The sequence below is a fragment of the Opisthocomus hoazin genome, chromosome 10, assembly GCF_030867145.1.
Source record: "Opisthocomus hoazin isolate bOpiHoa1 chromosome 10, bOpiHoa1.hap1, whole genome shotgun sequence".
Classification (NCBI taxonomy): domain Eukaryota; kingdom Metazoa; phylum Chordata; class Aves; order Opisthocomiformes; family Opisthocomidae; genus Opisthocomus; species Opisthocomus hoazin.
In genome coordinates this window covers 14,592,052-14,604,936 of record NC_134423.1, presented here as the reverse complement: position 1 = coordinate 14,604,936, position 12,885 = coordinate 14,592,052, and the positions used below count along the sequence as shown (strand labels likewise).

Genomic DNA, 12,885 nt, shown 5'->3' with positions numbered 1-12,885 from the left:
TTGAGGTGTCATCATATAGACCACTTGGAAATTTGTGTTCAACCTATTTAGGAAGCCAGAGCAAGGGTATTTCTGCAAAGGCCCTTTATTGCACACAGTTCTTTCCTCAGGACAGGTAGTAACTCGGGATTGCCTCATGAGAAGGAAAGCTTCCCACAAGAGCCCTGTCTCCTACAGATAACACTCACCCTGCAAAAACCACACACAAAGTGAACATTATGCTTCAGGCTCTAATTCTGACTTGAGTGGAGAGCGGAAAGGGAGCATCCCCGGGGCTATGTATTTGTGTTTCCATTCTAGGCCAAAAATAGTCACCCTGAGGGTCAGTAAACTTACACATCTAGAACGGTTGTGAAATCTCTTGTTGTCAGGGTATTTCATGACCAGACACAACAAAGCACCACTTAGCTGGTGGGAAACAGCTTCTTGAACAAAGAGGACGCTGCCTCTGACTCGAGATCGAGCCTATGCTGCATGTAAATTTTCGAGAAGATGTCGAGACAAGAGCCTGTCAGGAGTGGGACTCGAACCCGCAGCTCCCAGGGACACCGCAACCTGAGTGCAGCGCCTTAGACCGCTCGACCATCCTGACCCACCAGTACTGCTCCTGCAGCCACCGCCGCCACGGCTGCCGCTGCCGCCGCTGCCCCTGCTGTTGTCCCTGCCGCTGCCGCTGCTGCCGCTGCCGCTGCCACTGCCGCTGCTGCTGCTGCCCCTGCGGCTGCCAGAGCCATCCCACCTCAGCCAGCCTCCTCCCGGCACTGCTGCAGGCGGAGCTGGCTCCTGGGAGCACCTGTGCCCTGCTCCCACCAAGAGCTGCAGGCAGGCGGCTGCAGCACCTCCAGGCACTTCAGACCACACAGTACCCAGCACAAGGGCAGCAGCTCACAAAGGCCAAGGCAATCCTTCATGGCAGCAGCCAAAGGAACCGTCAGCAAATTACGGCTCTGCACATGCCAACATCCTGTCAAGGGGCTCCAAGCACACATCTACCTTTCCCATAACTTCCTCCATTCCCTCCAGAGCCTCAGGATATGGCAAGACAAACACTTGGCTTGCAGTGCTGCCTCATGGACAGCTCCTGGGGCAAGCCTTCCCTGCTTGGGGCCAGGAAGGCTGGGCAGGGAGGGCTTTGCCACACCAACCCCTGCTCAGTGCCCAACACCACTGAAACTTCATGTTGATACCCAAACATGGAGAATCCCAAATCCATTGCTTCAACACTCCCTAGGAAATTCTGAATGACTGAAAGACTGCCGGGTAGCCTGTCCGGGTGGTGCAGCGTCTCAAGGAAAAGGAGAACGCCGAGGGGCACATACAGAGAGAGCCCAGGCAGGGCTGGGTAGGCTGCCAGCAGTCCTCATCTGCTCCTGCTCTGTTGGGAGCAGCTGGGTATGGGACTGAAAGAAATCCTCTGGAAAGCCTCCAGCTCTTTTCTATCCCACCCATCAGGGTCTGGGAATGCAGATGGTCTCCTGATGCCACAATCACCACCATGTCCCCTTTTGGACTTCCACATCTTTCCCAGAAGAGGAGGAGACAGGAGAGATCCACCTCTCATCATCTCACCCTGAAGCTAAATTTGGGAAAGCCACCTGGGACAAGTTGTCCCTGTGTGCAGGGTCTGGGGATGAGTCAGGCAGAATATCCCCAGGACCCCAGGCAAGATCTCAGGTCTCTGATGTGTCTTCACTTTATCGTTAGCAATGAGGTCCATGTGTGCAAAGAAGGACCTTTTCTGTAGCTCATACTGCTGGGCCCTTCTCTTTCTCCCACTTGCCTGCTGCTCCACATCAATCTGCCCTTTGTGGGGCTGTCCTGCTTGAGATGTGAGGTGAGATGAGGCTCCTAAGTTCTGCTAAACAACCAACAAGAGTGGACCTCTTTTCATGGCTCATACTCAGCACTGGTCCATTCTCTTCCCCCAGCTTGCTTACCTTGTAAATTTGGAGAAGATTTTCCCATCCACGCAGATATTTCCAGGAGGAGGCAAGAAGACTTGCGGTAGGCAAAGGGGATTTTGCTATGTCCCCGGAGGGACTGTGCCTGTGGAGGCCTGTGGAGGCCTGTGGTGTCTCTGAACACCTGGAGCAGGAAGGTGGACAAGCAGACTGAGGAAGAGAGCACCATCCCCTTGCCACTGGTGCACAGTGACAGGGCAACAAGCAAAGCACAGTGGCAGAAATACAAGAAATGACACACACAGAAACCCTGTTTTGCTGTGAGGGTGGTCAGAGAAGGGAATCAGTTTTCCAGGGAGCTTTTTCAGACAATAGTTAAGATATGAATGTTAATATAGACTTTTTGAGTAAAATTCTCAGTCTCTTCACTGCTATTTGCAAACTTCGTATGAAAAAACAGTCATGGCACTTCTGTCTTTCAGAGAAGTTGTGGGAATAAAGTCCAGGGAATGAATATGGAGTGAAAAGAAGGCAAGCACTCATTTTCATGTCTGGATGTAGGCAGTGTGACTGCAAGATGGGTTTAGGATGGACATTTCAGTAGGGAACCGAGCATGCACAATCATGATCCCCCTCTTCGTAAGTCCACCTACTTGTAGCACTGGGATGGCAGTTTATAATTTCTGCACTAACCCAAACCCTGCACTAACCCAAACTCTACCACCCAGAACGATGTTTTGACTGTCAGCACAGAAAAGAATATTGCTTTTTTTGCTTTAAGCAACCTGGGAATCAGCCATCTGAGAAGATTTGCCCCCTTCAGATTGAGAGTCTATTTGTGAGACTCCTTGTGTTTCCCTTGGCCCATAGGCTATAAGCTGCAAGAGAAATGAGGGTGTCTCAGTTCTTAGTTACCAGGAACACGATTACATCCAGTTCCAGTAAACTTCAGGACGTCTCTGCAATGCTGGAGCCTGAACAGGGTAGGTCAGTGGCTCTGCATGTGTGCTAGAGACATAGGGTCTTGGAGATGTGAAATCTTGTTTGTTAAACAGAGTAGTTCAAACCAAGTTGCAATCTGTGCCAGGATTTGTTGTCAGGTAAGAGTACTGTAGAGGAAATAATGCTGTTCTATGAACACAAGCATTGTACATATCAGCGTCCCCTCTGAAGGGGATGAAGCCCCATGTTTGAACAGTCAGCACTGGAACATAGAAATGGTGGAGCAGTATGGAATGCAAATTCTCTCAATTTTTACTTCAGATCAAACAGACAGGTTTTTGAGACATTACATAAAGAACAGGGCTCCTCTTGCTGACCCTGAATTGAATACCTGACTTCACGAAGCACAGTGTGTTTCTTGACCATGACCTAGGCATCTGTACTCTGCCACAACATCATGCTTTTCTTGCCAGGTGCAACCGCCAGCAGCAGCAGGTCCAGCTGTGGGCCAGGCCAAAAATACCTGTCCTTTGTCTCCTGTATCAGCACCGCAGTGAGGAGCCCAGCCTGAAGCCCCTACAGCTGGCAGAAAGCACTGATCTCATCTGAAAGACAGCCAGGGCCCTTACAACTGACACTATATTAGCGTTGTATCACCTGTGGTCCCAGGGAGAGAAGCCAGGGAGCACCAGAGATAAAGAGAGAGACTCTAGCGAAAAGAAAGTAGAGGCATCCTTGAAGGGAGAAGAGGGAGAGGACGGGGCGGGTGCTGGTGCCTCTCTTGCCCAGGGTTACAAGGCCTCTGTGCTGCTCTGAGCATATCAGTCAGGAAAGGCTGCCTGCAGGAGATGCAAGGCATCCTGGAGTCCGGCTGAAGAAAAGTTTATCTGTTTAGCCAGGAATCGAAGCCGGGTCAACTGCTTGGAAGGCAGCTATGCTCACAACTATATCACCAACACACCTGTGGGCAGTGCTACCTCCTAATCCACCAGGGCAGAGCCTGGCCTGCCTCCTGCTCCTCCATTTCCCACGAGTCCAGGTAGGTGATGTCTGTTGCTTTTCCCTTATCCACCCATGATCTCGCTGGGCACAGAGGTGGGACTGAGCAGCCTGCAGTTCCCCAGGTCTTCCTTTTATTCCCCTTTTTAAAAATGAGTGTTATGTTTCCCCGTTTCCAGTCACGTGGAATTTCACCAGTTGCCATGACCTTTCAAATTTGATGGATAGCGGCTTAGCAACTTCATCTGCCAGTTCCTTCAGGACCCTCAGGTGCATCTCATCAGGTCCCATGGACCTGTGTATATTCAGGTTCCTTGGATGCTCTCAGACCTGATCTTCTCCTACAATGGGTGGTACTTCATCCTCCCAGTCCCTGCCTTTGGATTCTGTCAGTTGGGCAGCATGGCTAGAGTATTTGCCAGTGAAGACAAAGGCAAAAATATCATTCAGTACCTCCGCCTTCTTCATGTCATTTAGAGCCACACCTCCCACTTCCCTCATCGGAACAGCACTGTTTATTTCATCACCCTTTCTTGTCCTATGTACCCAAAGAAACCCTTCTTGCTATTTTTCATGTCCCTAGACAAGTTCAGCACCAGCTGTGACTTGGCTTTCTTTATCCCCTTCTTGCACTCCCGGGCCTTATCCCTATAATCTGCCCATGATGTCTACTGCTGCCTCCACTGCCTATGCATTTGGGTTTTGTGTTTTAGTTTGGCTTAGAGGTCCTGACTTCACTAAGCTGGTCTCCTGCCTCCCTTGCCAGACTTCTTGTATGTCAGGATTGAGAACTTCTAGTGCTCTGTGAAAAATGTCTTTCAATATGTCCCAGCTCTCATTTGATCCTGTATCTCTGAGGGCAGTTTCCCAAGGGATCCCATGCAAAAGTTTGCCTTTCAGAGGTTTAGGGTGCTTGACTCTGCTTTTTGCCCATCCTGTGCCCCTCAGGATTGAGAATTCCATCAGGGCATGATTGCTGCAGCCCAGGCTACCTCCAGTCTTGACCTCTCCTATACGTTCTTCCGCACTAGTAAACAACAGGTCCCGCAGCACCTCTCCTCTGGTCTGGCTCTCCCTCACCTGTACTAGCATGTCAACATTCTCTAGTATTTTGTGGACTTCTTTTTGTTTGCACTGCACAATCGATAGGGGACAAGAGGCTTATCTCTCCAGGGATGCACAGGAAGTTCCGTCTGAACATGAGGAAGAACTTCTTCACTCTGAGGGTGAAGGAGCACTGGAACAGGCTGCCCAGGGAGGTTGTGGAGTCTCCTTCTCTGGAGATATTCCAGACCCGCCTGGACAAGGTCCTGTGCAGCCTGCAGTAGGTGACCCTGCTTCAGCAGGAGGGTTGGACTAGATGACCCACAGAGGTCCCTTCCAACCCCTACTATTCTGTGATTCTGTGATTCTGTGATGCGGCAAAGCTCAACAGCAAGGAAAGACCGTTGTGGGCTGCAGGGAAGCCCCTTGCAGGCTGGAGTAATTACCACAGGGACCTTCCTTACACTCATCAGGCTCTGCCAGGGCCTGCTTTGGTAATCAAAGAGATTACCAAAGATAATCAAAGAGATCAAAGACTCAAGGGGCAATGGGCACATACTGAAACACAGGAAGTTCCATCTGAATACGAGGAAGAATTTCTTCACTCTGAGGGTGACGGAGCACTGGAACAGGCTGCCCAGGGAGGTTGTGGAGTCTCCTTCTCTGGAGATATTCAAGACCCGCCTGGACAAGGTCCTCTACAGCCTACTGTAGGTGACCCTGCTTCGGCAAGAGGGTTGGACTAGGTGACCCACAGAGGTCCCTTCCAACTCCTACCATTCTGTGATTCTGTGATCCCTGCGTGCTTCCCTGAAAGGGACCCACACCCAGATTGACCTGTTTTGCTCAGCTAGGTCACCACAGAGGCCAAAGGCCTGCCTGGATGGCTTGCTTTTGAGGAGAGGTGCAGGGCAGGGAGCCAAAAGCTCTTGGCTTTTTTCCCAGGGTCAGGAATGGGGTGGCCCATTCCATGCATTTCAGGTTTCAGAGGGACATTGGATCAGTCTCCCAGAGCACCTGGGAGTCATCGTGATGTGGAAGAGTTGGGAAAAACCCTGAAGTGAGACAAACGTGAGTCAGCATGCTGCCGACTTCAGTGGACATGCTGCCCCAGCCTCAGGCGTGCCAGGCATGCCACAGCTCGTAGCCTCTCTCCTCCAAAAATTCTGCTTTCCTCTAGGCCGTTTCCACACATTTTAGCACCATTCCTGAATCAGCTGATGCCTGCTATGAAATACTGTGCTGCTGCTGCCTCTCAAGGCACTGCCTTCTGGTGGCTGCTTAAGGGCTCATGAAATTCAGTGCCCCCGAGAATAATGAAGGTTAGAAGAGACCTCTAGAGCTCCTCTGGACCGACCTCCTGCTCATTAAATTTTTTATAATCTTTTAATTTTACTCTTGTAATTCTAGCCTCTCTCCTCGGTCAGCACAGGTCATTTCCGAACTGCTGTGACACAGGCCTCTTACTCATTACCTGTTCCTGTGCTAAAATCTGCCTGGTGCAGCTGCTGGTGTTGGTGGGTGATGATTGCTTTTGGTGAATCCTCGTGTCAGCTGGCCCAGAATGGGTCATATCCCTGTTCCCCATGGCAAATCCTTTAGAAGGAAGCTGTCACCTCCACATCGCTGATCTCCTGGGGCAACTCTAGTCAGTAGCAGAGGGAGAACTTCTACCCCAGAGAAGAAATGACAGGTGCCCTGCCCTGCACCTCTGGCCAAATCGGCCCCTCGGCCACAAGCCCCCAGGCAGGCAGGCAGCCATACCAGTTCCCTTCCAGCCACTCCCCTCCCCTGTCACGTGGTCTGTTGTGATTGGCTGGCAGGACCAGCTGCCCCTTCCCATCTGACCTGGAAGTACCTTCCCCTAGATACACAGGGAGCGCCATTTTCTTTCAGCTGCCATTTTATGGCAGGGAGATGGCATTTGATTAAACTCGATAACCAAGATGTTTTCACACTGCCCTGTGATTGGCTGACAGCCATCACTTGACCCCCTCATACCCCCCTGCTCTCACTGTCATGCCCACATATTCTCAGATCCCTCTCTGATGGGCTGTCCGCTTCCTTTGGACCAAGAAGTGTTCAGATACAAGAAGACATACCACGCAGTGTTATCCACTCCGGAGTGAACACAAGCACCTAGAGCAAGCAATATTCCTCTGTATGGCCCAGCACCTGCGAAGCCAGAAGTGACCTCACCCTCAACATCCAAGCCATGTTCTGGCTTCTGGCCAGTCAGCTATTCGGGTAGCAGGGAGCTCACCTGCAGATACCCATGCTGTCTTCCTGCTGCCAGCTCATGAAGCACACAGACAAGGAGGGCTTCTGGAAGTGGCCATTCTCAATTGTATTTGAAAGGCCACAGCGACTGGGAGAGGTTCCTGAGGTCTGGAAGACAGTCAGTGTCACTCCTATCTTCTAGGAGGGCACAGAGGAGGACCTGGGGAACTGCAGACTGGTCTGCCTCACCTCGATCCCTGGCAATGGGAAGGAGCAAATGACCCTGGAAGCCCATTCCAGACACTTGAGGAACAAGAAGGTAATTGCTATTTTTATTGCAGTCTGTTCCTAGCTCATTTCTGTCTGACCGTTCTCTCCTTTTTCTGTGGGTGTGTGTGTTTCTGTGTGGGCGTGAGATGTTGGCAACTAGATCTGAAGCTGTACTAGCCAGAAAGTACAAGGGTGAACAGCAGTAAACAGTCTAGGAAAACTCAAGCAGCATTAGCCAGTCAGTAGAGCATATTGGCATCCGGGACTGTGCAGGATTTGGAGCAGGACACCAGACAAACCCTGCCTGGGCTCCAGATACACACTCTGCACAGACGTACTGTCAGACCCAGTGTTCAGTGGGCCTACTGTTCCCTGGACATGCATGTGGGAGTGAGAGGGGGATATATGTCCAGCACTGAAGTCTAGCCCAGAGCAGTCAGAGGGGAAGAGGAGGATCAGGCTATGTGTGGGTTTGGGTAGTGAGGAATGAAAGACAAACAAAACACCACCCTTCCTGTTGTGTTAATTTGGCAGAAAATAAACCCCCTGCTTTCTAACGCTCTTCACCGAAGTGAGAGGCTAGGTGTGGCTAGGTTTAAATTCTGAGTGATGTCCGATTTGCCACTACCAGTCCAGTCGCGTTTAATATGTATATTAAACTACCACGATTCTGGATACAGTAATAGCAGTCTGCACCTTCAGTCCAGTTGCGCTCATGAACTAGCACGGCCACATTCGGTCGCATTCAGTGAGAAACTGTGACAACTGGCTACTGAAACAGTGCAGTTTATTTGTGCAACAGATATATAGGTTTTTTGAATTGCCGGTGATAGTGACTGTCTGCAAGAAAGCACGTGCAAATCCAAAATGCGTGAAAAGGTTATAAATAATACAGCCTGGCTATAAACATTAGGGAGTAACTATTCCCGAGAAAAGCGCTTAGTTTAAGTCTCACCCAAGGCATCCCAAGGGGGGGAGAAGCAAGGCTCAGGCCGTCGGCCAATCCTGGTTGTCGGAGGCAGTCTTCTCCGAAAATATCTTCTTCTCCGAAAATCTACGGTGTTATCTTCTTCTCCGAAAATCCCCCATTTCCCTGGCTATTTTTATATCCTTTCTACCTTTAAGGTGGAGTCTGAGTGACTGTAGTCATACATACCTTTTATCATGATTGGTGTAAAATTCTCTCGCTTCACATTTAAAGGTATAGTTTACGAAAAATTGAGAGCGCAGACTCGAAGAGGGGTGGTCGCACCTCGGAGGCAGGTAGCCTTCGGGATGGAGGTGTGTTTTGGTATTAAAATGATATTAAAATGAGCAAAGTTCACGAGAGGATAGCACTTTGGCAAGGTTTCGAAAACCTGTTAGCTCAGGGGGCCAGATGAGCTGCTTACCAGTTCTAGAGAACCATTTCTTCCCGCTTTATCATCACGGAGCAGGGCCACGGAGTCTCCACTCCGTTCCGTCCTCTATGGTACACTGCAGGGAGTTGCTGTGTGAGTGGATTCCTTGCATGCCTGCTGCAGCTGTGTCCCATCCTCAGAGCTCCTTTTGATTTCATGCTTTTCCTCAATGGGTGAACACTGCTACGTTTTTCATATAAACCTTAATTTTCAGATGTAAAACCTTAATTTTACTAATAATTCCACACTTCCTCTCAATTTTTCAAGGCTCAACTACAGTCTGTCACTGCAGACCACTCCAGGACGGGTCCTCCACATGGGGCAGTTCTACACAGGAAAACCTTTTTCAGCATGGGCTCGTTGAGATGCTTCAAGCTTGTCAGAAGAATTCTTTAGTGGCATAGCTTCTCCACAGGTTGCAGTTCCTTCAGGAATATTCATCTGCTCCGGCATGGGAGCTCCCCATGCCACAAACTCCATAGACGGCTCAGTGTTGTGGAGGCAGATGGAACTAACTTTGTCTGACACAGGACAGTCCCTTAGCTCTTCTCACCGAGGCCACCCTGCAGCACCCCTTCTCCCTTCCACTACCAACACCTAGCCCCATGTAGCCAACACAGTACCCACTGGAAATATCTGCTGAGCCCTGCTCCTGGCTGGGCCTATGAATGGGAACAGTAGCAAAGAGAAAAGGACAAAGAAAACACCCCAGGTGGATGAGTCTGTCACATTGGTGTTCCCAAGTCTTGTCCTCCTCCCCACCTGCAGAGCCCTGGAGGTCCCCACCTGTGGCAGGGAAGTTGGGCATGGAGCTGCCTGATGGGAAGACAGCAACACCTGTGTTCCCAGGGCAGCCAGTGCTTCCTGAGGGGAGCTCTGTGCTGTGCTCTGCCTGCTGCTCCACACCCACCAGTCTGCCTTGCTGAGGGGCACTTTGAGAGTTCTGGCTGCTAAGAAAACAAAGGAGAAGTTAGGGGACGGTGCTGAGGGTGCAGGGGTCCATGGCCATGGTTTTGCAGAGAGCTGGAGCACAGCAGTGCAGGAACCACTTGCTGACTGATTCGAGAGAGACACAGTGGCTAAGTGAGGGAATAAAATGGACTAGCAGAGGATGGTTTCAATCCATCGACCTCTGGGTTATGGGCCCAGCACCCTTCCGCTGCGCCACTCTGCTCCCCCCAGCACCCCAGCTGAGACCTCCTGCAGCCCTGCCTGGCGCTCCCTGGCACTGCCAGCACCAGCACTAGTGCTCACATCTCAGAATAACAGAATCACAGAATGTTAGGAATCGGAAGGGACCTCTGGGGATCATCTAGTCCAACCTCCCTGCCAAAACATGGTCACCTAGAGCAGGCTGCACAGGACGGTGTCCAGGCAGGTTTTGAATATCTCCAGAGACTTAGAATCCACAACCTCTCTGGGCAACATGTTCCAGTGCTCCGTCACCCTCAGAATAAAGAAGTTCTTCCTCATGTTCAGCTCTGACTTCCTATGCTTCAGTTTGCACCCGTTTCCCCTAGTTCTGTCGCTGGGCAACACTGAAAAAAGTCTGGCCCCAATCTCTTGACACCCACCCTTAAGATATTTATAGGCATTTATAAGGTCTCCTCTCAGCTTTCTCTTCTTCAGGCTAAAAAAACCCAGCTCCCTCAGCCTTTGCTCATAGGAGAGGTACTCCAGTCCCCTCATCATCCTCATAGCCCTCCACTGGACTCCCTCCAGTAGTCCTTGTCTTTCTTGAACTGGGGAGTCCAGAACTGGATGCTGTACTCCAGATGGGGCCTCATTAGGGCAGAGTACAGGGGGAGGAGAACCTCCCTCGACCTGCTGGCCACACTCTTCTTAATGCACCCCAGGAGACCATTGGCCTTCTTGGCAACAAGGGCACACTGCTGGCTCATGGTTAACCTGTCGTCCACCAGGACACCCAGGTCCCTCTCCACAGAGCTGCTCTCCAGCAGGTCCGCCCCGAGCTTGTACTGGTGCATTGGATTGATCCTCCCCAGGTGCAGGACCCTGCACTTGCCCTTGTTGAATTTCATCAGGTTCCTCTGCGCCCAGCTCTCCAGCCTGTCTAGGTCTCACTCAATGGCAGCACAGCCTGCTGGTGTATCTACCACTCCTCCCAGTTTTGTGTCACCAGCAAACTTGCTGAGTGTACATTCTAACTCTTCATCCAGGTTATTGATGAATAAATTGAACAAGAGTGGGCTGAGTACTGACCCTGGGGGGTACACCACTAGTTAGAGGTCTCCAGCTAGACTCTGCGCCACTGGTGACAACCCTCTGAGCTGTGCCATTCAGCCAGTTCTCTGTCCATCCCACTGTCCACTCATCTAGCTCACGCTTCCAGAGCTTCCCTATGAGGATGTTATGGGAGACAGTGTCAAAAGCCTTGCTGAAACTGAGGTAGAAACCATCCATTGCTCTCCCCTCATCTACCCAGCCAGATATGCCATCATTATGTCATCATCTCCTTCCCTTCCTGTTACCTGTGCCCTCGCCCAGGCAGGAAAAATGTCTGCCTGGAAACCTCACTGGCAGTGAGCCTGGGGCGGGAAGTGCAAGGGCCTTGCTTTGCCCTTCACCCCACATCTCCTGCCCATAACACTGGATGGGGACATTCTTTTTGACCACCCCAGCTGGCTCTGCAGGTGCTGAAGGAAACCCCAGAGCAATGGTGCAGCTCATGAGGGCTGCAACCTTGCTCGCAAATTCAGCTCCCAGAGGGCTGCGAGACTGTACCCAGTGTAAACGTCATTTCTTTGCCAGCCAAGAATGGAGACGAGTATGGTTAGCATAGAATTATCAAGGAAGATCTTGGAACCAATTACCGTGGGAGATCATGTGCCTGGAAAGATCGTGGAACAGATCCTCCTAGAAGCTCTGCTAAGGCACGTGGAGGACAGGGAGGTGATTCAAGACAGCCAGCATGGCTTCAACAAGGGCAACTTCTGCCTGACCAACCGAGTCGTTTTCTATGATGACGTGACTACATGAGGGGACAAGGGAAGAGCTATGGATGTGATCTCCCTGGGCTTCTGTAAAGCCTTCAATGCGGCCCCTCACAACATCCTTCTCTCTAAATAGGAGAGGTATGGATTTGGTGCATAAGGAATTGTTTGGAAGGTCACAGCCAGAGGATAGTGGTAAAGGGCTCAATGTCCACATAGACGCCGGTGACAAGTGATGTCCCTCAGGGGTCCGCACTGGGACCGATGCTGTTTAGCATTTTCATCAATGACTTAAACAGCGAGATCAAGTGCACCCTCAGCAAGTTTGCACCAAGCCGAGTGGTGCAGTTGACACACCAGAAGGATGGAATGCCATCCAGAGGGACGTGGACAAACTTGAGAAGTAGGCCTCTGTGAACCTCATAAGGCTCAACAAGGGGAAGTGCAAGGTCCTGCAGCAGTGCGCAAACCTAGTGCATGGAGGATCCTGATGTAGAGGAAAGCAGGGTTTATATATGTTTACAGTACAGCTGTGCCAACCAGTCAAACTATTCATGTTAAGGCCTGGGCTAATCAGTTACTATTGCTTGCGAAATCACCATGTGCTTGTCGACCTATGGTCAGTGGGGTGTTCATCTTCATTGCTCTAAACCCCTGTCCAGTGCAGGTGGAGGGCTTTTATGCTAGATCCTGGTCCAATGCTGTTCTGGACGCGCTTATATGCCTAGGGGTATTTTGAAAGACAAATCTCCTACTGTTTTGTCATCAATATGGGGTGTTCTCAGCCCTTGAGAGCTGGTTTGAGATAGGTCTTCAGGTAAAAGCTCTTAGTCCTAGGCACTCTTTGTTCCTCTAAGCAAGTTGCATAGGTGTTTGCACTTCGATTCCACGCCTGCTGCGAGGGCCTTGCCCTTCCCATGCTTTTACTGTGCTCCCCCACATATTCCGGCTTGTCCTCCTGGCTGGCACAGGCTCCTGAAAAGCCTGGAGCAGTCCCCACCACCACGCAGCCTGCCAGAGAGGCAAAGAAACCCCTCCGCTCTGTACCTGGTTACATTCCTCTCCTGCCCAACACTGCTGGGTGTGGAGGAGTCTCCCAGTCACCCCCAGGCAGGGTCGGTCCAGGCAGCACTGGGTGCTCCCCATCCTTAGATC

At 51.1% G+C, this 12,885-nt stretch overlaps 1 non-coding gene across 1 annotated transcript; it reads right to left on the bottom strand.

The window, feature by feature from the left end:
* Positions 1-509: 509 nt before the first annotated feature.
* Positions 510-592, bottom strand: TRNAL-CAG (transfer RNA leucine (anticodon CAG)). Its single transcript has one exon. It is a non-coding gene; the product is annotated as a tRNA-Leu (tRNA).
* Between the last annotated feature and the right edge of the window lie 12,293 nt (positions 593-12,885).